Source organism: Macaca nemestrina, chromosome 12 (genome assembly GCF_043159975.1).
Source record: "Macaca nemestrina isolate mMacNem1 chromosome 12, mMacNem.hap1, whole genome shotgun sequence".
Taxonomy (NCBI): Eukaryota; Metazoa; Chordata; class Mammalia; order Primates; family Cercopithecidae; genus Macaca; species Macaca nemestrina.
This window is the reverse complement of record NC_092136.1, coordinates 131,902,435-131,926,682: the sequence shown is the minus strand read 5'-3', so window position 1 is coordinate 131,926,682 and position 24,248 is coordinate 131,902,435. Positions and strand designations below refer to the sequence as shown.

Sequence of the window (24,248 nt, the reverse complement as noted above, 5' to 3'; positions counted from 1 at the left end):
TTCCAACTTAATAGCAAGGGAACCAGAAGGACAGTGGGGCTTGTCCTTTTGGAAATAAAACTTGCCCCAAGCCAAACTTGAAGAGATGGGCACAGAGCCACTTGAAATATTTACACTGCTACTAAAAGCTGTGATTAATTCTAGGAATTATACAAGAAACAAGAGCTTCCTCAGGCATTAAAAATTCAAACATGAAACCAAGTAAATAGGAAAAATGTGTGGAGTATGCCTACGTAACATTCAAAAGTAATATGGATCTACAAGAAGGTGTAAGAGTAAATCTTAGTAATATTGAGAAAGACGAAGATTTGCCAGGACAAGAAAAGCCCTAACCATGACAGAACAAAAGTAATAAATTCATGTTAATACCGAAATACCCAAAATTGTGTGATTTAAATAACAGAAATGTATTTCCTCACATTTCTGGAGGCCAGATGTCTGAGGTCAAGGCGTCAGCAGGGTTGGTTCCTTTCAAGAGCTTGAGGGAGAATTCGTTCCACGTCCTTCCCTAGATGCTGATGGTTTGCTGGTAGTCACTGGCATTGCTTGACTTGTAAATCTATTACCCTGATCTCTGCCTTCATCTTCCTATGGCCTTCTTCTTAGATGCATCTGTGTCCAAGTTGTTCCTTTTAATAAGGATATAAGCCATCATATATCAGGGTCCACACCAGTAACTTCATTTTAACTTGATTACCTCTATAAAGACCCTATTTCTAAATAAGGTCACATTCTGAGGTATCAGGGGTTAGGAATTCAAGGTATCATTTTTATAGGGTTGTAACTTAACTCATCACAGCCTTCATCAAAATTAAAAACCTTCAGTGGAGTCACAGACTGGATAAAAACATTTACTGTGCATATATTTGACAAAAAATTTACATCTAGTGTATATGAAGAATTCTTCCAACACAATTCTGACACTCCACCTCAAAGTGAACAAAAAATTTGGACAATTCCAAAAGAAGATATAGTATGTAAATGGCAAATAAGTACACAAAAATATGACTAACATCTTAATCGTATAAATAAAAATTAAACCAAAATGAGATACCATTGCATAATCCCTAGGAAGACTAAAATTAAAAAGGCTGATAATATCGAGTGTTGGTGAGGATGTGGATCAGCTGAAGCTTTATATATTAACTCTGCAACTGTAAAAACATATAAGCACAATGGGAAACAATTTCACATTTTGTTATAAAGTTAAACATACACTTAGCATACGCACCAGCAATCCCACTCCTAGGCATTTATTCAAGATAAATGAAAGCATATGCTCACAAATGTATATTGTACACAAATGTTTTTAGCAGTTTCATTAATAATAGCTGTAAACTATGAATAACCCAAATAACCATTGACAGACGAATAGATTAATTGTGGAATATTCTAACAACAGATTGCTACTCCACAATTAAAAGGAACAAACCACTGATGCACATAACAAAATGGATGTATCTCAAAAATGGCGTGCTGAGGAAGATAAGCTAAAAATTAAAAAACACATGCTGTATGAATTTGTTTGCATGAAATCCTGTAATAGGCAAAACTAATCTGGAATGGCAGAAGTCAAGTCAGTGGTTACTTAGGGTAGGGATTTGGGGAGAAGTGACTGCAAAGGGCCATAAGAGATTTTGGAGGATGTTGGAAAAGTTCTGTATCTTGAAGGTTATGTTGGCGTCAAAATTAGTCAAAACTAATAAAACTGTAAAAAAAAAGTGTATTTTATTGTTGGTAATTAGATTTCAATTAAATTTGAAATATAAATATACAGAAATGTAGACAATAATGATCTGAATTTTTTTCCTAATTTGAAACATTAATTATGTCATTGCACTTATCAAATAAGAGACTGGATCTTCTGCTAGGAATATCATTCAAGCTTTTGCTGCTTTTCTCTTTGTGGACTGAGAACACATATTTTTGCTCCTGCCTTGTTATAGGGAAAGATAATGCTAATAAATTAGCCTAATATTCTTGGTATAAAGACCTTGCCTATTAAAACCTAGAATGTCTCTATATCATAAAGTAAAATTATTGACAGTATTAAAGTATATGTAAGGGATATCACAAAACTCAAACTTAATATAAACACAGCAATAATGTTCCCAAAGACATGGGCTCCATGATAATTTTGCCTAAAGTTAGAGATAATTTTGGATTTATATTATATACAAAACTGTGTCTAACCATCAGATCAACTTTTATATATTTGGTAAAATCAAATGTCTTTATAAATGCTTGAAATCCCAGAATGTAGTTATTTGATCCTAAACACACAGTTATCTAAGCTTGGAAATCATGTAAAAGGCATTTTGACTTTATGTAAATGTTCTGAAGCAATTCTTTATAATGGTACACTGGTAAGATTTCCCTTTTAAAATAAGGGGGATCCATTCATATTCCCAATCTTTTATAGAATGTAATAGCTGCAATTTAGCCTCACTGGAAAATCCTAAATTTAAGTGATCCCTCTCTTCTTTAAATCTCCCAGGTTGTGCTCTACTTTGAAGTTGCCTTTGTTTTCTCATAGGCTTGGCCTTAACTTTGCTGTCTTTCATTTTCACTGTTGTCTTTCCCCTTCCCTCTCTCAATGATATTTAAGCATTTGAACTCCAAAAAATGGTTTCCCAGTTTGAAAAGCACAGGGGCCATGCTAATCTTCTCTGTAGCATTTCAATTTTATACCTAATGTAGGTGACGGGTTGATGGGTGTAACACACCACCATAGCACGTGTATATCTATGTAACAAAACCACACGTTCTGCACATGTTCCCCAGAACTTACAGTATAATAAAAAAAAAGAAAAGCTCTGGAATATGAAGTGTTTGTAAGTTTAAAATTTGCATCTGCAGGGTGGCTACCAATATTTATTTTTAGAAGGATGCTCCTTCTGACTTGCAATTAGGGAGTTGTTTTAAAAGATTAGAAGTACATTCAATAAAACTTGAACATCAAACAGCATTTTTTAGAAAAATTTGTTGATTGATTCAGCATGGAAGAATAAGAAATAAAGGTTGCAATGATATTTTCTTTGAAATTCCAGTAGGATTATGGTGGAGGAGTTAGCTAATGCAATATTTGAAATATATGATTTAAATTTGGGGATCTATAAACAGGGACGAGTAAATCAGCCTTCATTTAAGAAAAATATTTTAATAAGCAGATTATTAAAAATTAAAAATAGTAACAATCACACTTACAGTTTAAGATGGCAATATGAGTACATGCTGTCGACCCCTTACAATTGTAGAAAAGAGGTAAAAATAAATGAATAAATAAATCCATTATCGCATGAGAAAAATAATAATAAGCTTTGATGGATCTGAAACTATGAGGAATCTCTGAAATATAAAAAGTAGACAGATATAATGAAGGAAAAAATACAGCTCAAAATACAGAAATGCAATCTCTACCTAAGATGATAATGGTTGAAGAGTGAAGGTTTCAGGTAGTGAAACTGCACTGGTAAGTGATTAAAGTGATTGGAGTGGGAGGAGGCAAGGGAGTGAGAGGAGCCTGGGTAGCCTTTGCCCATGTTGGTGGTGTAAATACTCCCATCATTGACGTTTCTGGGGAGCCCCTTTGAAGTAATTTTTCTTTTCAGGTATATTTGTTTCACAAAAACAAACAAACCAAAGACATATCCTTCTTACCAAAGTAGGGTAAAAGTTTTGAAACATCCCCAAGTTTCCAAAGGTGGATCTGAAGACTTCCCAGCTTTTCTGCTCTCTAGACTGAGTAAGCTGCGGGAGCCCTGTCGACCTCTCGTCTCCTTGGCAGTACTGAAAGTGTACCAGATTTCCAGACCCGGGCATTTTCGAGGACACGTGCCTCACTTTTGAGGAAAGCTGGATGTTACCAGGATCATGAATAAATGTTGTGAACATAACGAAAAGCACTATGCAAACGTCCCTTTGGGGGTTTGCTGTTTTTGTGCAAACTGCTGAGCTTTTGACTGTGTATTCATTCTTAATCTTTATATATAAAAATCTATACTTAATTTTTTCAATAGCAGGCGATGGCTTACTAAAAATATTTATATAGATCTGCTAGAGGGTATGGCACTTGTGTAGCAGCCTTTACGTATATGGAAATCTGTACTTAGTCACCCATGGCCCAGGAAGTAGAATAATGATGGAATTATTATTCTATATAACACAGGCTGCTGCCTCAAAAAATTTTCCGAAGGAAAAAGTCAGGTCCCCAAACAAGCAAGCAAAGTGGATTGGAATACATTGTGAATCAGCTGGGCTTCAAGAATTATTTCCTTTCCCATTCCTGAAGGACAAGAGAAGGGAAGCTGGGCCACCATCACTGGCAGGCTCTTCTAGGCACATGAGTAATGTGAAAAAGTTGCAGGGATGGGCATGGCAGAAGACCCTAGAGCCTGTTGTGTTCTAAGGAGGGTAGTCATCCCCTCTTGCAATGCCATAGGAATCCACTGCGATGCCTCGCACACCTGGCTCCGCTGCCATGACATATTTGGAAAGGCCAGATGTTTGGTAAAAAATAACAAAGTCTTCCTTCCTGTCTCTCCTCCCCTGAGATTTTAAGATGACAACACATCACCCGTGAGTGAGCTGCTCATACAGTCTACTCAGATACAGTAATATCTCAGGGAGCAAGTTATTTCATAGAAGTGAATTTTCCAGGTAACCAAAGCTGACTCTTTTATGCATTTACTCAAGTAATTTCCACTGAAAACATTTAAAGCATGAATTATGTTCTATTCTGTTTATTTTTGTCTAGTGAATGCCATTTAGCCTCATCTTTACATTGTAACATCAAGATTATACATATAGATTGTTTGTATCTTGGCATTTGGGGACTGCGATGACTAGGAATATGACCCTTAAATACCATCAATACTGTTTAAAATCTTGTGTCTTTTAAAAATAGTTCTTGTAGTATTTCTTTCTTCCTTTCAATCAGACTTATCAGTTCTTCCTAAAGTCAGTGCACCTGTCTTTTAGCAGCCACGTTTCTTCTGATGATCTGCTTCTAATTTGTCTTGAGCAAGAATCTATACAACTAAGTTGATTAGTCCTAAATAAGATGTAGTGGTGGGAAAGGGCCTTCTTTGAGTGAAAGGCATTAGCTTTTAGGAATGTGATCAATGGCACTGATGACTTCTGTCTGGGGGAAATAGTTTGGCTGTGTTCTAGATATCTGAGGTTGCTAAATGAGAGAATTCCATGGAAGTAAAGAGCTAATGCTAGCAAAATCACCACCCGTGGTTATCACCTGGTTGGGCAGTTTTGTCTTATAGTCACTCTGGTAGATGTTCAGGTTAGAAATATACCAATCAGCCTGGCTCTGTGGCTCATGCCTTTAATCACAGCACTTTGGGAGGCTGAGGTGGACAGATCACCTGAGGTCAGGAGTTCAAGACCACCTTGGCAAACAGGGTGAAACCCCGTCTCTACAAAAAAATACAAAAAATTAGCCAGGTGTGGTGACTCATGCCTGTAGTTCCAACTACTCAGAAGGCTGAGGCAGGAGAATCTCTTGAACCCAGGAGGCGGAAATTGCAGTCAGCTGAGATCGGGCCATTGAACTGCAACCTGGGTGACAAGAGCAAAACTCTGTCTAAAAAAAAAAAAAAGTACTGATTCACGACTGTTTCTGCTACAGCATTCATTTTTCATGCTAGAAATTCCTAAAGAGAAAGTCTTAGAAGAAATCACCAAGTTCTTAGCACTCCAAATAAAAGATGCATTGACCCACACTTGAGTATAGGTATTGGATAGGCTGTTGGATGGCGGTGTTAGCCCATTGGATAGGCTGTTGGATGGTGGTGGTAGCCCATTGGCAGAACATGGGCTAACACCCATGTTTAGCATGAGACCTGGGCTGAGTTGTTAACACACGGAGTGACTTAACAAATGTTGATTTATCTCACTGATCCGCAAAACCCTTTACCACAAAATGGGAACAACTTTATCAGTTTATTTTGGGTATCAAAAGAGAAAATGAATGGAAAGCAGGTAATAGTGTTGAACACTAACTCAACAGTTATTTCTAAACTGTAGTTGTGCCATATTTGCATTTGAATGCATTCTTTGAATCCATGTAGCATACAGATTAGCCTGGGTGCTGGTTATGATGGTATTATGATGAGTGCATACTGTATGCCTAGCCCCGTTTTGTGCGTTTTTTGTGTTTTAACTCATTGAATGTGCGAGCAGCCTTGAGAGAAAAGTGATAATTTTTACTATTTTATTACCTCTTGTCTTGGTCTCTTATTCCTTGACAGTTCTGAGGTCTTTGATTCATTTCTTTGGCCTGAGTGTAGATTGGGAATGATACAGCAGTTTTATTTGTGATAGGCAAAAAGCCAAATGTCCTTCATTGGGTATATGGTTAAACTGTGGTATAATCGCACCATGAAATACTACACAGCAAAACAAAGGAATGAACTATTGTTCCATTTGACAACTTGGATGGACCTGAAAGACATAGTGATGAATAAAAAGAGTTGGTCTCAAACGTTTGCATATTGTATGATTCCACTTTTATAACATTCTTGAGTTGTCAAAATTGTAAATATGCACAAGAGGCCAGCAGTTGCCAGTGGTGAGAGTAGCAAAAGGAAAGGGAAGCAGAAGGGAGTTGCCTTAGGTTGATGGAGCTATACTGTATCTTGATTGTTATGGTACCTATATGACTCAGTATGTGTGACTGAATGTTGTCAAACTATACACAAAGACATAAAAATAAGTACATGTGAAAACTAGTGAAATGCAAGTAAACTCCACAGTGCAATTATTCATAACTTTATTTATTTTTAATTTTATTTTTAATTTTACTCTAAGTTCTTGAATACATGTGCAGGATATGCAGGTTTGTTACACAGGTATACAAGTGCCACGGTGGTTTGCTGCAGCTGTCAACCCATCATCTAGGTTTTAAGCCCAGCATGCATTAGGTATTTGCCCTAATGCTCTCCCTCCCCTTCCCCGCCACACCCCGACAGGCCCCAGTGTGTGTTGTTCTCCTCCCTGTGTCCAGAGAACATGCGGTGTTTGGTTTTCTGTTCCTGTGTTAGTTTGCTGAGAATGATGGCTTCCAGCTTCGTCCATGTCCTGGCAAAGGACATGATCTCATTCTTTCTTATGGCTGCATGGTATTCCATGGTGTACTAAAACACCAAAAGCAATTGCAACAAAAGCCAAAATTGACAAATGAGATCTAATTAAACTAAAGAGCTTCTACACAGCAAAATAAACCAGCATCAGGGTGAACAGGCAACCTACAGAATGGGAGAAAATATTTGCAATCTACCCATGTGACAACGATCAAATATCCAGAATCTACAAGGAACTTAAACAAATTTACGAGATAAAAAACAAACAGTCCTATCAAAAAGTGGGCAAAGGATATGAACAGACACTTCTGAAAAGAAGACATTTATGTGGCCAACAAACATGAAAAAAAGCTCATCATGACAGATCATTAGAGAAATGCAAATCAAAACCACAATGAGATACCATCTCATGCCAGTCAGAATGGCAATTATTAAAAATTCAGGAAACAATGAATGGTTGTGGAGAAATAGGAACGCTTTTACACTGTTGGTGGGAGTGTACATTAGTTCAACCATTGTTGACGACTATGGCGATTCCTCAAGGATCTAGAACCAGGCATACCATTTGACCCAGCAATCTCATTACTGGATAATGGTATTTGTTATATACCCAAAGGATTATAAATCATTCTACTATAAAGACACATCCACATGTATGTTTATTGCAGCACTATTTACAATAGCAAAGACTTGGAACCAACTCAAATGCCCATCAATGATAGACTGGATAAAGAAAATGTGTCACATACAACTTTATAAATAAAACTGTATATATAATACTGTATGCATACACACACACACATATATTTAGTTACATAAGATGCCACCATTGGGGGAGCTGGGTGATAGTGCTGGGTACCTATCTCTACCATTTTGTAACTTCCTGTGAATCGACAATTATTTCAAATCAAACAATAAAAAATAGAAATACAAGGAAAATGAGTCTCTAGTATTCCACTAACAACCTATTCCTATATACGCTTATATAAGAATTTGTTGTTTCTAAAATATTTTCACATGAATCATCTCAAGTGAGTTTATAGCAGTTCCCTAAAATAGGTCAGAGAAAGAATAGTTTGTCTATTTCACAGGGAGGGAAACAGATGGAAAGGTTAAGTAATGACAAATGAGTCACAGCTAACTAAAATGGTAGCTTTATGAAAAGAACCTAGTTCCTGATTTTCAAGTCTGGAGCTCTTTATATTATACAAGGATGGCTTCCATAGCTTGAGGTTGGAACAGGTATAATGTAAAATGATACTTTGAATCAAATTCTGCTTGTTACCTGGGGCACCCAAGGGTGCTCACTAGCTTTGAGCATCACCCATACTCTTGCCTTGCCTTTCCTATGTCCACACCTACCTTCCTATGTCTAGTTGCTTTCTAGCTTCCACCCAGTATTGTTCTAACAAAAGCAGAGCCTCCAAATCAAAACCACATTCATGCCATTGTCTGCTGTAGGTCCCTGTTGTTCGTCTGCTTCAATTAAAATAAACCTGCTGAGACCTACCAACCTCATTTCTCTTCTAAGCCATCCCAGGTAACAGTTCCAGCCACTAATAGGAATTGCCTATTAGTTGACCTGCTGCATCATCCAGTCGTGCTACTACTTCTTTGTCTCTCTCCAAGGCAGATAGGAGCCTTGTTTCTAATCTGAAGTCGTGTTTAGAGCCTAATTAATCCCTAGAGTGTGAGAAAGAGGTGTCTGAGATGAGAAATCAAGGTTATACATATCTTGCTCAGTGGAACAGTTATGGGCAAACAAGCTGTTCCTCTCACATTTTTGCAAAGCAAATTTATGTTCACTAACTTTGGTTCTTGTTGTAAATGAGAAGTGTGTGAAGGTCTAGCAATGCGCTTTTCGCCATATGGGTACCCATATGTTTTCCCCCTTTGCTTGCGTACATTTTCGCTTTGGCATGCACATATGCCTGTATTTTTGCAACTTAACAATATTAAAACTAATCCCATTTATGCTCCTTTTGGGTGAGTTGATTAAGTCATAAATTCCTGAGAATCTCTTCCTTGGGAGGCTGAAGTTCTTTTGTGCAAGCAAGAGGAGGGCAGAGCAAGCTATCCTAGCAGAGGGATGCCTTCAGCAAGCATCACTGTGAAGCTGATGGCTCTGACCCAGACTCCAGAGTGCTAACCTAACCCTGGAAGACTCAGAAATATAGATTCATAATACTTCACAATGACCTCCACCTTCCCTCCCCAAGGTGGAAAACCCTCACTAAGAAATAAGTAGTAGTTCCCTAGGGTTTTCTTTCTAAAGTCCCAGATGAAATAACACATCTTACAACAAACAATTATGATGTCTTTAAGCTGTGGTTCTTGATAGGTGACCATACTTTCTACTTAATACTCCTCACACTGAATTGAGAAACTATGCATGTCAGAAATGGGACAGCTGGAAATTAGGCTTGTATGGAAATGATGCTTAGCTCCTTCACTGGGCATTTTAGAGAATAAATATGAGAATGGATATTACTTATATCACATTAAGTGAAAAACCCAACTAACTCAAATGTAAAATTGGAACTGGAAATGCTACCTACCGTCTGTTGGAAAGCCATGTTGAGGGCACACCCAAGATGGCCCAATAGGAACAGCTCCAGCCTCCAGCTCCCAGCATGAGCAACACAGAAGATGGGCGATTTCTGCATTTTCAACTGAGGTACTGGGTTCATCTCACTGGGGCATGTTGGACAGTTGGTGCTGGTCCATGGATGCAGCCTGACCAGTGAGAGCTGAAGCAGGGTGAGGCATCACCTCACCTGGGAAGCACAAGGGAGAAGGGAATTCCTTTTCCTAGCCAAAGGAAATTGAGACACACAACACCTGGAAAATCGGGTAACTCCCACCCTAATACTGCGCTTTACCAAGGGTCTTAGCAAATGACACACCAGGAGATTATATCCCACACCTGGCCCAGAGGGTCCCACACCCACAGAGCCTCCCTCATTGCTAGCACAGCAGTCTGAGAACTAACAGCAAGGAGGCAATGAGGCTGGGGGAGGGGTGCCCACCATTGCTGAGGCTTAAGTAGGTAAACAAAGCCACCGGGAAGCTCGAAATGGGTGGAGCCCACCACAGCTCAAGGAGGCCTGCCTGCCTCTGTAGACTCCTCCTCTGGGGACAGGACATAGCTAAATAAAAAGCAGCAGAAACCTCGGCAGAGGTAAATGCCCCTGTCTGACAACTTTGAAGAGAGCAGTGGATCTCCCAGCATGGAGGTTGAGATCTCAGAATGGACAGACTGCCTGCTTAAGTGGGTCCCTGACCCCTGAGTAGCCTAACTGGGAGACATCCCCCACTAGGTGCAGACTGACACCTCACACCTCACATGGCGAGGTACACCCCTGAGATGAAGCTTCCAGAGCAAGAATCAGACAGCAACACTCGCTGTTCAGCAATATTCTATCTTCTGCAGCCTCTGCTGCTGATACCCAGGCAAACAGGGTCTGGAGTAGACTTCAGGCAAACTCCAAGAGACTTACGGCTGAGGGTCCTGACTGTTAGAAGGAAAACTAACAAACAGAAAGGACACCCACACCAAAACCCCATCAGTACATCACCATCATCAAAGACTAAAGTCAGATAAAACCACAAAGATGGGAAAACAGCAGTGCAGAAAAGCTGGAAATTCAAAAAATCAGAGCACATCTCTCCCTCCAAAGGAAAGCAGCTCATCGCCAGCAATGGAACAAAGCTGGATGGAGAATGACTTTGACGAGTCGAGAGAAGAAGGCTTCAGTCGCTCAAACTTCTCAGAGCTAAAGGAGGAACTATGTAACCAGCGCAAAGAAACTAAAAACCTTGAAAAAAGTTTTGACAAATGGTTAACTAGAATAACCAAGGTAGAGAAGTCCTTAAAAGAACTGATAGAGATGAAAACCATAACACGAGAACTTGTGACAAATGCACAAGCTTCAGTAACCGACTCGATCAACTGGAAGAAAGAGTATCAGCAATTGAAGATCAAATGAATGAAATGAAGTGAGAAGAGAAGTGTAGAGAAAAAAGAGTAAAAAGAAATGAACAAAGCCTCCAAGAAATATGGAATTATGTGAAAAGACCAAATCTACGTCTGATTGGTGTGCCTGAAAGTGAGGGGGGAAATGGAACCAAGTTGGAAAACACTCTGCAGGATATCATCCAGGAGAACTTCCCCAACTTAGTAAGGCAGGCCAACATTCAAATTCGGGAAATACAGAGAACACCACAAAGATACTCCTCGAGAAGAGCAACTCCAAGACACATAATTGTCAGATTCACCAAAGTTGAAATGAAGGAAAAAATGTTAAGGGCAGCCAGAGAGAAAAGTCAGGTTACACATAAAGGGAAGCCCATCAGACTAACAGCAGATCTCTCGGCAGAAACTCTCCAAGCCAGAAGAGAGTGGGGGCCAATATTCAACATTCTTAAAGAAAATAATTTTCAACCTAGAATTTCATAACCAGCCAAACTAAGTTTCATAAGTGAAGGAGAAATAAAATCCTTTACAGACAAGCAAATGCTTAGAGATTTTGTCACCACCAGGCCTGCCCTACAAGAGATCCTGAAGGAAGCACTAAACATGGAAAGGAACAACAGGTACCAGCCATTGCAAAAACATGTCAAAATGTAAAGTCCATAGATGCTAGGAAGAAACTGCATCAGCTAGCGAACAAAATAACCAGCTAATATCATAATGACAGGATCAAGTTCACACATAACAATATTAACCTTAAACGTAAATGGACTAAATGGTCCAATTAAAAGACACAGACTGGCACATTGGATAAAGAGTCAAGACCCATCAGTTTGCTGTATTCAGGAGACCCATCTCACATGCAGAGACACACATAGGCTCAAAATAAAGGGATGGAGGAAGATCTACCAAGCAAATGGAGAACAAAAAAAAAGCAGGGGTTGCAACCATAGTCTCTGATAAATCAGACTTTAAACCATCAAAGATCAAAAGAGACAAAGAAGGCCATTACATAATGGTAAAGGGATCAATTCATCAGGAAGAGCTAACTATCCTAAATATATATGCACCTAATACAGGAGCACCCAGATTCATAAAGCAAGTCCTTAGAGACTTACAAAGAGACTTAGACTCCCATACAATAATAATGGGAAACTTTAACACCCCACTGTCAACATTAGACAGATCAATGAGACGGAAAGTTAACAAGGATATCCAGGAATTGAATTCAACTCTGCACCAAGCGGACCTAATAGACATCAGCAGAACTCTCCACCCCAAATCAACAGAATATACATTCTTCTCAGCACCTCATCACACTTATTCCAAAATTGACCACATAGTTGGAAGTAAAGCACTCCTCAGCAAATGTAAAAGAACAGAAATTATAACAAACTGTCTCTCAGACCACAGTGCAATCAAGCTAGGACGCAGGACTAAGAAACTCAATCAAAACTGCTCAACTACAAAGAAACTGAACAACCTGCTCCTGAATGACTACTGGGTACATAACGAAATGAAGGCAGAAATAAAGATGATCTTTGAAACCAATGAGAACAAAGATACAACATACCAGAATCTCTGGGACACATTTAAAGTAGTGTGTAGAGGGAAATTTATAGCACTAAATGCCCACAAGAGAAAGCAGGAAAGATCTAAAATGAACACCCTAACATCACAATTAAAAGAACTAGAGAAGCAAGAGCAAACACATTCAAAAGCTAGCAGAAGGCAAGAAATAACTAAGATCAGAGCAGAACTGAAGGAGAAGAGACACAAAAAACCCTCCAAAAAATCAATGAATCCAGGAGCTGGTTTTTTGAAAAGATAAACAAAATTGATAGACTGCTAGCAAGACTAATAAAGAAGAAAAGAGAGAAGAATCAAATCGACGCAATTAAAAATGATAAAGGGGATATCACCACCGACCCCACAGAAATACAAACTACCATCAGAGAATACTATAAACACCTCTATGCAAATAAACTGGAAAATCTAGAAGAAATGGATAATTTCCTGGACACTTACACTCTCCCAAGACTAAATGAGGAAGAAGTTGAATCCCTGAATAGACCAATAGCAGGCTCTGAAATTGAGGCAATAATTAATAGCCTACCAACCAAAAAAAGTCCAGGACCAGACAGATTCACAGCCGAATTCTACCAGAGTTACAAGGAGGAGTTGGTACCATTTCTTCTGAAACTATTCCAATCAATAGAAAAAGAGGAAATCCTCCCTAACTCATTTTATGAGGCCAACATCATCCTGATACCAAAGCCTGACAGATATACAACAAAAAAAGAGAATTTTAGACCGATATCCCTGATGAACATCAATGCAAAATCCTCAGTAAAATACTGGCAAACCAAATCCAGCAGCACATCAAAAAGCTTATGCACCATGATCAAGTGGGCTTCATCCCTGGGATGCAAGGCTGATTCAACATACACAAATCAATAAACGTAATCCAGCATATAAACAGAACCAAAGACAAGAACCACATGATTATCTCAATAGATGCAGAAAAGGCCTTTGACAAAATTCAACAGCCCTTCATGCTAAAAACTCTCAATAAATTTGGTATTGATGGAACGTATCTCAAAATAATAAGAGCTATTTATGACAAACCCGCAGCCAATATCATACTGAATGGGCAAAAACGGGAAGCATTGCCTTTGAAAACTGGCACAAGATAGGGATGCCCTCTCTCACCACTTCTATTCAACATAGTGTTGGAAGTTCTGGCTAGGGCAATCAGGCAAGAGAAAGAAATCAAGGTATTCGGTTAGGAAAAGAAGAAGTCAAATTGTCCCTGTTTGTAGATGAAACATGATTGTATATTTAGAAAACCCCATCGTCTCAGCCCAAAACCTCCTTAAGCTGATAAGCAACTTCAGCAAAGTCTCAGGATACAAAATCAATGTGCAAAAATCACAAGCATTCTTATACACCAGTAACAGACAAACAGAAAGCCAAATCATGAATGAACTCCCATTCACAATAGCTTCAAAGAGAATAAAATACCTAGGAATCCAACTTACAAGGGATGTAAAGGACCTCTTCAAGGAGAACTACAAACCACTGCTCAGTGAAATAAAAGAGGACACAAACAAATGGAAGAACATACCATGCTCATGGATAGGAAGAATCAATATTGTGAAAATAGCCATACTGCCCAAAGTAATTTATAGATTCAATGCCATCCCCATTAAGCTACCAATGACTTTCTTCACAGAATTGGAAAAAACTGCTTTAAAGTTCATATGGAACCAAAAAAGACCCCGCATTGCCAAGACAATCCTAAGCCAAAAGAACAAAGCTGGAGGCATCACGCTACCTGACTTCAAACTACACTACAAGGCTACAGTAGCCAAAACAGCATGGTACTGGTACCAAAACCAAGATATAGACCAATGGAACAGAACAGAGCCCTCAGAAATAATACCACACATCTACAGCCATCTGATCTTTGACAAACCTGACAAAAACAAGAAATAGGGAAAGGATTCCCTATTGAATAAATGGTGCTGGGAAAATTGGCTAGCCATAAGTAGAAAGCTAAAACTGGATCCTTTCCTTACTCCTTATACGAAAATTAATTCAAGATGGATTAGAGACTTAAATGTTAGACCTAAAACCATAAAAACCCTAGAAGAAAACCTAGGTAATACCATTCAGGACATAGGCATGGGCAAGGACTTCATGTCTAAAACACCAAAAGCAATGGCAACAAAAGCCAAAATTGACAAATGGGATCTAATTAAACTAAAGAGCTTCTGCACAGCAAAAGAAACTGCCATCAGAGTGAACAGGCAACTTACAGAATGGGAGAAAATTTTTGCAATCCACTCATCTGACAAAGGGCTAATATCCAGAACCTACAAAGAACTCAATCAAATTTACAAGAAAAAAGCAAACAACCCCATCAAAAAGTGGGCAAAGGATATGAACAGACACTTCGCAAAAGAAGACATTCATACAGCCAACAGACACATGAAAAAATGCTCATCATCACACGCCATCAGAGAAATGCAAATCAAAACCATAACAGGCTACCATCTCACACCAGTTAGAATGGCAATCATTAAAAAATCAGGAAACAACAGGTGCTGGAGAGGATGTGGAGAAATTGGAACACTTTTACACTGTTGGTGGGACTGTAAACTAGTTCAACCATTGTGGAAAACAGTGTGGCGATTCCTCAAGGATCTAGAACTAGAAATACCATATGACCCAGCCATCCCACTACTGGGGATGTACCCAAAGGATTATAAGTCATGCTGCTATAAAGACACATGCACACGTATGTTTATTGCAGCACTATTCACAATAGCAAAGACTTGGAATCAACCCAAATGTCCATCAGTGACAGACTGGATTAAGAAAATGTGGCACATATACACCATGGAATATGACGCAGCCATAAAAAAGGATGAGTTCGTGTCCTTTGTAGGGACATGGATGCAGCTGGAAACCATCATTCTCAGCAAACTATCGCAAGAACAGAAAACCAGATACCACATGTTCTCACTCATAGGTGGGAACTGAACAGTGAGATCACTTGGACACAGGAAGGGGAACATCACGCACCAGGTCCTATTGTGGGGAGCGGGGAGAGGGGAGGGATGACATTAGGAGATATACCTAATGTAAATGACGAGTTAATGGGTGCAGCACACCAACATGGCACATGTATACATATGTAACAAACCTGCATGCTGTGCACATGTACCCTGGAACTTTAAAAAAAAAAAAAAAAAGCTGTCTCTATCTTTGTCTCTTACGCCCTCATTCATTCACTCATTTAATGCATTAAGACTATTTGCTTTCCCTTTAGCAACAATGATGTGTAAGATAGACACTGTTCCTGCCGGTATGGAGCCTATGGTCTAGTGGGGGAGATAGCTATTTATCAGGTGATCAAGGCCATGGCATCTCAAAGTGTGGTAGCTGCTGTGAGGATGGGAAAAAGGGAGGTATGATTCAGCCTAGGGTAAGTTTTCCCTGAGATAGTGACATTTGAACTGACATCTGAAGATTAACAGAAATCAGGGAGGAGGGGGACTGGGATGAGTTCATGTATTGAGGCTGGGCTGAATAGAAGCCTTCCAGGCAGGGAACAGCACATCCAAATGTCCTGAGGTGTGCTGGGCTGGCTCTTTCTATGTGTCTTGAATGCATAGAAAGCAGGCGAGACAATGGCCTGAGATGGGATAGTCATAGACCAGATTACCTACAGCCCTTTAAAGAGTTTGGTCCTATGCAGGGATATGGATGAAGCTGGAAGCCATCATTCTCAGCAAGCTACACAGGAACAGAAAACCAAACACTGCATGTTCTTACTCATAAGTGGGTGTTGAACAATGAGAATACATGGACACAGTGAGGGGAACAACACACACTGGGGCCTGTCGAGGGTGGAGGCAAGGGGAGGGAGAGCATCAAGATAAATAGCTAATGCATGCGGGGCTTAAAACCTAGGTGATAGGTTGATAGGTGCAACAAACAACTATGGCACATGTATACCTATCTAACAAGCCTGCACGTTCTGCAAATGTATCCTGGAACTTAAAGTAAAGAAAATAATTTTTTTAAAAAGTTTTGTGTTTATTCTGATAGCACTTGGAAATAGCAAAAGAGTTTCAAGTAAGAGAGCTTGGAAGTAAGATGTTCATTGTCTGGATTTAACTAAGAACATCTCATTTCTGATCTACTCATTCTCTATGTAAATCTACAATTGACCAAACCTCTGTCTCTATTTCCCCACCTAGAAAGCAGAAACTAATTAGTAATAATATGCTTTACATATGGAGGAATGGAGGATGGATTCTGATCGTATCTATTCTGAATGCTTTCTAGATTATAATATGAGAATGAATATTAACATGTATCCTAGCAAACGAAAAGCTCAACTAACTCAAAAGTAAAATTACAATGGGAAGGACACCCATTGCTCCCTGCTGTATGTTGTAAAGCCTTCTCTATGCAATTGCTGTATCAAATTATGCTATTGAAATCGGTCGGACACTGATAAAATTGAGACCGGCTTTACAAGTACTGTAGATCTAATTGGCCTCAGCAGTGGGTCCGCAGTGACTCTTGCTGCTGAACAGAAAATGTGGGCTTCAGTGGAAAATAATAAGCAGTCTGGTTCCACCCTAACATGCTGCAGCCACCTCTGGAGGTAAAAAATGCACCTTAATTTAGACACTGAGCTCCTTCCTCTGGCCAGAGGTTGAAGGAACCTCAGAAAGGTCTGTTTCCTCCTTCCCCCCAGATGAGAACCCTTGATAGCAGATTTAAAAGACCTCAGGGTCCAGATCCGTGTACCTGGCACCCTTGGTGTTACCTTTACAAAACCATTTACACTTCTTTCTAAAACTCTCTACATCCCTAGGGTAAAATTCCTATAAGTCACCTTTTCTTGCTTAAGCTGTTTTAAATTAGGTTTCCATCACTTAGAGCCAAAGTAGCTCTGATAAAATTCACATGCCATGTAGAGGGCAGTATATAACTGAGCCAAATAGAACATAATCCCTGCTCTAAACTGAGAGCCGGATAGGAAGGAGAGACACGTACATTGTACCACAAGGTGATTGGGGCCTAACCAGCTCTGAAAAGACCTATTTCATATGTAAAAGAGAGAGAGAGGTGGTGGCCTGGAGTCATTGATTAACTTTTCAAGACCACTGTCTCCACCTTGGGTTGAAGACCTTGTGGCTTGATTTAGAACTCTGGGTGGGTTGCAAAACAGTTTCCACATCTAAATAAGCTAGAATCAGACTGAGAAAGACACCTCGGCTCTGGATATGAGTCATGGAGTACTTCACACCAGGGGGTCATCACCAACTGAGTGCACCAAGCGCACAATGTTTATTTAATGCACTCATGCCTACCATGAGAAAGGTGTTGAGGATACCACCTTGAGTGACTGAAACTCAGCCTCTGTCATGATCAATCTCTCATTACTCTGGAAAAACTTATGAAGAGCAATTAGTTTGTTTTGATCAATTGATTCACTAACCTTTCCTTGGGATGATGTGCTCCACCCTGGCCAGAAATTATCCCTTGCATCTCTCTATTCTTAGGTTATTTGAGAGCAGGTATGGTACCTGGGGCTGACATATTCAGAAGAACACAAATGACTTGCATTTCCATGGTGATCAAAAAGTGACTATTGAATGGATGCACACATATGTATCCATCGTATATCGATCCTGTAGCATGCCAGAGAAAAAAAGGGGAAGACAGTGGAGATATACACGGACAAGTTCCCAGATGCAGGAAAGCACTCTATCTGTACAGTGAAGGGGAAATCTGATGTACAGAGTGAAGGATGTTTGGAGAAGGCACTTCAAGTCCTATCTGTATTAAGAGCCCGCAGGAAGTTGCAGACTTATCTTTCAAGTATTCTACTTCCATTTCCCCCACTACCACTACAAGCCCTGGATGCCAAGTGAGCTTACTGCTGAGGTTTTATTTATATTAAGTTTTAACCAAATAGTGAGGCTCTCACTAGTCTAGGCTTCTAGACATGGTGATCTGTGATCTGGAAGATATTTTTCAATTCTTGTCCAATCACTTTTTTTTTTAAATTGGAAACCTATGACTTGTGCTGGGAAACTCATTACCTTTACCAAGAAGATGCATAACAAGAGTTGGGATGACATACCTCAGCAGATACAATTTGACTTTGACAAACTGGTGAGTGATCTTACCATCTTACACCACCCATTTCTCTGTGTGACACGAGAATTTTGATCTTCCCTGTCTCTGCAGGCTCTTTTCTTCCTGCTTTCTTCCAAGAGCACCTGAAATCATAAACTTCAACTATGCTGGGTCTTAGCTCCCACATGCCCGAGGTTGAAGAATGACTCTAGAAATGGTGGTAGTGTGAAGAAGATCATTCCTCCCCAGTTTAAAGGGAGTAATCATGGTTAATAAGCTGCTTCTCTGTATGAGATTCAGAAGGAGGAAAAGGGGAAGAAAACCAACTAACATTGCTAGGAGGATTTTAATTGGAGTGGGCTCTCCAGTCTTACAAATGTTCCAGCCTTGGAGAGGGAACCTCCACTGGAGATGAATAGGGTCAAGAGGAGCTGATCTCATGAAGCAAAAGCTGTTGATTGTCACTTTGAACCTGGGCTTCGCAGCTGAAGGCTGTGATTGACTCACAATAACAAGGACTGGAGTTGAGTGAGTAGGTGAGGGAATTTGATCTCTCACAGAACACCTAAAGTATAGCCCAACTCTCCCCACCCCATTTCTCTACTTGTAGCCTGCAAAGTGAGATGTCTCTTTAATCAAAGAAGGTGATCAATGAAGTCCTTTCTGCCTGTCTTTTGTTTTTCCTTCCCTGTTCCCTTCCTTGTGTTATTTTTCTTATGCTATCAAATTTTCCCACTCCAGAATCCCTTAATGGTGAGAGTAATCCTCCTGGGGTGCTGAAAATAGTTTGTTTTTAATGATACCTTGGACGATGTTGCTTCCTAAGAGAAAGGCTTAGTAAAGTCATTGATATGAACAGAGCCACTGGTCCCCTGCTATTCCAATTCTCTTCCTTTTCCAAACAAGCTCTGCTCAGCTCCCCTATGCTCTTCACACCATTGCAGTCTAAATGCTTTCATCCTGGGCCTCTCCAGGATCTCCTCCTGCTCCACTGAGCCCATGCTTATTTGTCCCTGCACAACTGGAGCCTGGTGCAGTAATTACAGCTGCAGTGAAAGAGTTTGTCTCCCGTGGGCACTCGGGATGTTGCCAGTGCTGCCGGTGAAGAATTCAGCCACTTTTGTAGGGCATCATAGGATCGTGGTGCTCTGGGACGTCAGACAGCAAGATATTTGGAACCCTACGCACTCCTCTTTCTCTCCCCTACCCTGCACCCTTCTTCTTTTTACTCCTGACCCAGCCCCAAACTTCCTACCGCACTTTTGTATCTTTTTGGCAGAATTTTCTGTCCCAGAAGGCATGAAAGCAGTTGGAACAAAGGCAGTTTGGCAAAAACATATTGAGTCATATTTTAAGAATCTCCTGATATTCCTGCACCTCTGGTTCTGCCTAAGGGGTAAAGAAGCTTCAGAGGCTGCGTCTAGCTGGAATTATACTCCTGAGGGCCCAGGCCCTCCAGTACCCAGCAGGAATCCACAAAGAAAAGCAGACTCTGCTGAAGCATAGGGTTTAACTGTATATATATCCTTATCCCCTAGTGTTGCTGTCTCAAATCACCTCATCCTGATTCTCCTTCTCTCCTTACCTGCCTTCATTCTTAAGAACTACTGATCCTTCAAGCTGTGTTGCACTGGCCTTTGTCCATTTCTGTTTCTGGTTGTGGGTGCCTTTCGAGCCTCCATGCTTGCTGGACTGTCTCAACTTCCGATTTTTTGCATGCTTTGACTATGAGTCAATATAAGTGTCAATATCATAAAACCATGACATGGTATGTCCTCATTGTCATCATCATTATAACCAAAATCATCCTTTAAATGTATTGATATGCCACTTTGACTTACTCTTGGTTTTCACAAAGGTCTTCTGTCAAAAGGCAGACAAAAATAAACAAGCAAGTAGTTAAAAATAACATATAGACAGAGACTTCCATACACACTTTACACAGAAGGAAATGGAGACTTTGGCTAAATGTATTGCATCTGGAAACAACATTCCTTCAATTATTTATTTATTCATGCACTTGTTCAGTCATTCGAGAATGAATTAATGGGTGCCTGCTGCTTGTTAGGTACTGTACTTGAAACAGAAGAATAAATAAAATTGTAGTTTTCCCCAGGAAGCTCAAAGTTTAGCTAAAGACTCACACATGATAGCATACAATTATAGTACAATAAAAGTGGGTGCATTAGTAATATGTTCATCTTGTTGTAGGTTCACAGGAGAGGATCATTTAACTGCAGATGTTAAATGTGAACGAATCAGGGATGGAGTCCTGGAAGAGGTGACTACTAATCTGACTGTAAACATTGATTCAGAGTTATTCAAAAGAAAGGAAATGAAATGGGTGAGGTAGAGGCAAAGAGAAATATTCTAGGCAATGGAGATAAAAGACGTGAAAATGAGAAATTGCATGGTGCACTTGGAAAGATACAATTCATTTTTTATTATTGAAGCATAAAGTGTGAAGTTGTAATCCAAATAAAGTTGGACTCGCTTGTCGATGGTCCCATTATGATGTTGCTTTCCATGGAAACAAGTTTGATCACACCCACCAAGAAAGCAAACAAAAAAAATTTAATGTAAGCAAAATCTGCACTCACATCTTCAAAGTGGTCCCCAAAGGACAAATATTTTCCATAACAGGTAGTAAAATAGTCGAATGTTGCTTTATTGCCAGTCTTTCTTTGTCACTCACAGTATGGCAATCTTTTCTCCTTCCCTTCCACATTCCATGAGAATTCTATGCTACCCAGATCTCTACTTTCTTCTCTTACCTGCTTTCCTCTTTCCATAATTTCTCAGATTTCTAACATGAACCAAACAGACTTCTTCTCTTAATTTCTTCATTAAGCAGCACTACTGATTGTTCTGCTTAACATTAGGGCTGTTGGGCGCGTGGCTCACGCCTGCAATCCCAGCACTTTGGGAGGCTGAGGCAGGCGGATCACGAGGTCAGGAGATCAAGACCATCCTGGCTAACACGGTGAAACCCCATCTCTACTAAAAATACAAAAAATAAATAAATAAAAATAAAAATTAACCAGGTGGGGTGGCAGGCGCCTGTATTCCCAGCTACTCGGGAGGCTGAGGCGGGAGAATGGCGTGAACCTGGGAGGCGGAGCTTGCAGTGAGCCAAGATGACAACACTGCACTCCAGCCTGGGCGACAGAGCGAGACTCTGAAAACATCTGTACCTTGATATGTAATGAGGTTTGAGAAGTATATGAAGAGCGAATCATGAATGGCTAAACAGACAGTGAACATAAGGGAAGAACAGGGCTTTTTATTTTAAAAAATCTTGCAGTCACAATTTAAATTACTGCAGCTTTTGGTGAGTTTTGATAAATTTATATATATAATCACTATCCCAATCAAGATAGAGAGTATTAATATTACCTCAAAAGCTTCCCTTTTTCTTATTCTTCTTCCCAAAACTTATCCCCACTTTCAACTTGAGGCAAACACTGATATGTTTTCTGCTGTTATGTATTAGACTTTTTAAGAGTATAATATATATATTACATGTATATATTTAGCAAAATATGTATATGCATTCTATATGTATATATAGTCTATGTAACACAAATATATATTTAGAAACGTGTATATGAACTACATATTGCACCCTACACACATATCTACACTCTGGAAAAAATGTAAAATCTTGTGTAATTTTAGAATATATACCCTTGTTTCTGAATTCTTTCACTCAGCTTTTGAGTTTTGTTCATGTTGCGTGTGGTTGTTATTGCTAAGTGGCATCCTATTATATAGCTGTACCACTGTTTGTTTACTCATTTGCCAGTTGGGTGGACATTTGGTTGTTTCTACTTTTTGGCTATTATGAGTAAAGCTGCTATAAACATGTATGTACAGGCCTTTTCCTAGACATATATTTACAATTTTCTTGAGTAAATACTTAGGAGCAGAATTGGTAAGTCACATAGTAAGTTTATACTTAACTTTACAAAAAGTCACCAAACTCTTTTCCAAAATGGTTGTACCAATTTGTATTCCTATAAGCACTATAGCTGTTCCACATGCTTGTTAACATATGGTATCCTGTCTTTTAAATATTATCTATTGTAATAACTGTGTAGGCCAAAACATACTTGGTTTTGAGTTGCTTTTCTCTGAGGATTAATGAGTTTGGGCATATTTGTCATATGCTCGTTGGCCATTGATATATCTAGTTTTGTGAAGTCGTGGTTGAAATCTTCTGGCTATTTCTAATTGAGCTGTTTATCTTCTATTATGGAGTTGTAATTGTTATTTGTATATCCTAGATGCATGTCCTATGTCAGCTATATGTATTCAGAATAATTTCTCTTAGCCTATGCTTTGCCTCCTCATTTTCTTAATGGTGCTTCTAAAGGAACATTCTAAAGGAATCCAGTTTTAAATTTGGGTGAAGTCCAATTCATCAATATTTCACACTTAACCTGAGGTTAAAAAGGTTGTATTCTATGTTTTTTTTCTAGATGTTTTAGAACTGTAACTTTTTTGTTTAGCTGTAAGATCCATATGAGTTAGTTTATGTGCATGGTATTAGCTAACATTTGAGATTCATTTTTTTCTCATATAGCTCTACAGTTAATCCAAAAGCATCTGTGGAAAACATAATCCTTTTTCTAATGAATTACCTTAGTTTCTTTGTTGGAAATCAGTTGACTTGTTTGATTTCTTTCTGGGAATCTCTCTTATTTTCTATTTACCTATATGTCTATTCTTATGCCTGAACCATGCTGTTTTGATTACAACCACTGTGAATGTTTTGAAATCAGACAGTGTAAATTGCCAGCCTTGTTCTTTTTCAAAATAGTGGCCAATCTTTGTCCTTTGTATTTTCATATAATTTTATAATCAGTTTGACAATATTTACCGAAAATATGTTGAGATTTTGATTTGGGATGCATTTAAATTATATGTTAATTTTGAAACAGTTGACATTTAATAGTATTGAGTTTTCCCAATCCTGAAAATATATTCTTCCATTTATTAAGGTCTTGGCTAATTTTTCTCAACAGTGTTTTATGGCTTTCAGTATATAGTTCCAAATTATTTCATATTTTCAAATGATTATAAAGGAAATTTTAAAAATCTCAATTGTTCATTGAAAATACACAGAAATACAATTGACTTTTTAATATTGACCTTGCACACTGTGACTGCTAAATGTATTCCTTGATTCTAGTACATTTTTTAGATACTTAAGATTTTTCACACAAATGATTGTGTCCTCTATGAGGAGATAGTTTTACTCTTTCATACCAATCAGTATGCCTCTGATTAATTTTTCTTATCTTATTATACTGGCTAAGTTCTCCAATAGCATGATATTAAAATACATTGTAAGACTGACATCCTTGTCTAATTTCTGATTGGAGGAAAAACATTTTATTCTTCCCATTAAGATAATATTATCTATAGGTTTTTTAAGGATGGTCTTTACCAGATTGAGAAGTTATTTTCTATTCCTAGTAGCTGATTTGTGTGTATGTGTGTGTGTTAGT

The 24,248-nt window shown here is 39.0% G+C and overlaps 1 protein-coding gene and 1 pseudogene across 13 annotated transcripts in view; one reads left to right on the top strand and one right to left on the bottom strand.

The window, feature by feature from the left end:
- The window catches only part of LOC105476165 (opioid binding protein/cell adhesion molecule like), a 1,438,816-nt gene that overhangs the window by 1,321,715 nt on the left and 92,853 nt on the right, over window positions 1-24,248 (top strand). The window lies entirely within an intron of this gene.
- Window positions 2,621-2,702, bottom strand: LOC112425687 (U6 spliceosomal RNA; annotated as a pseudogene).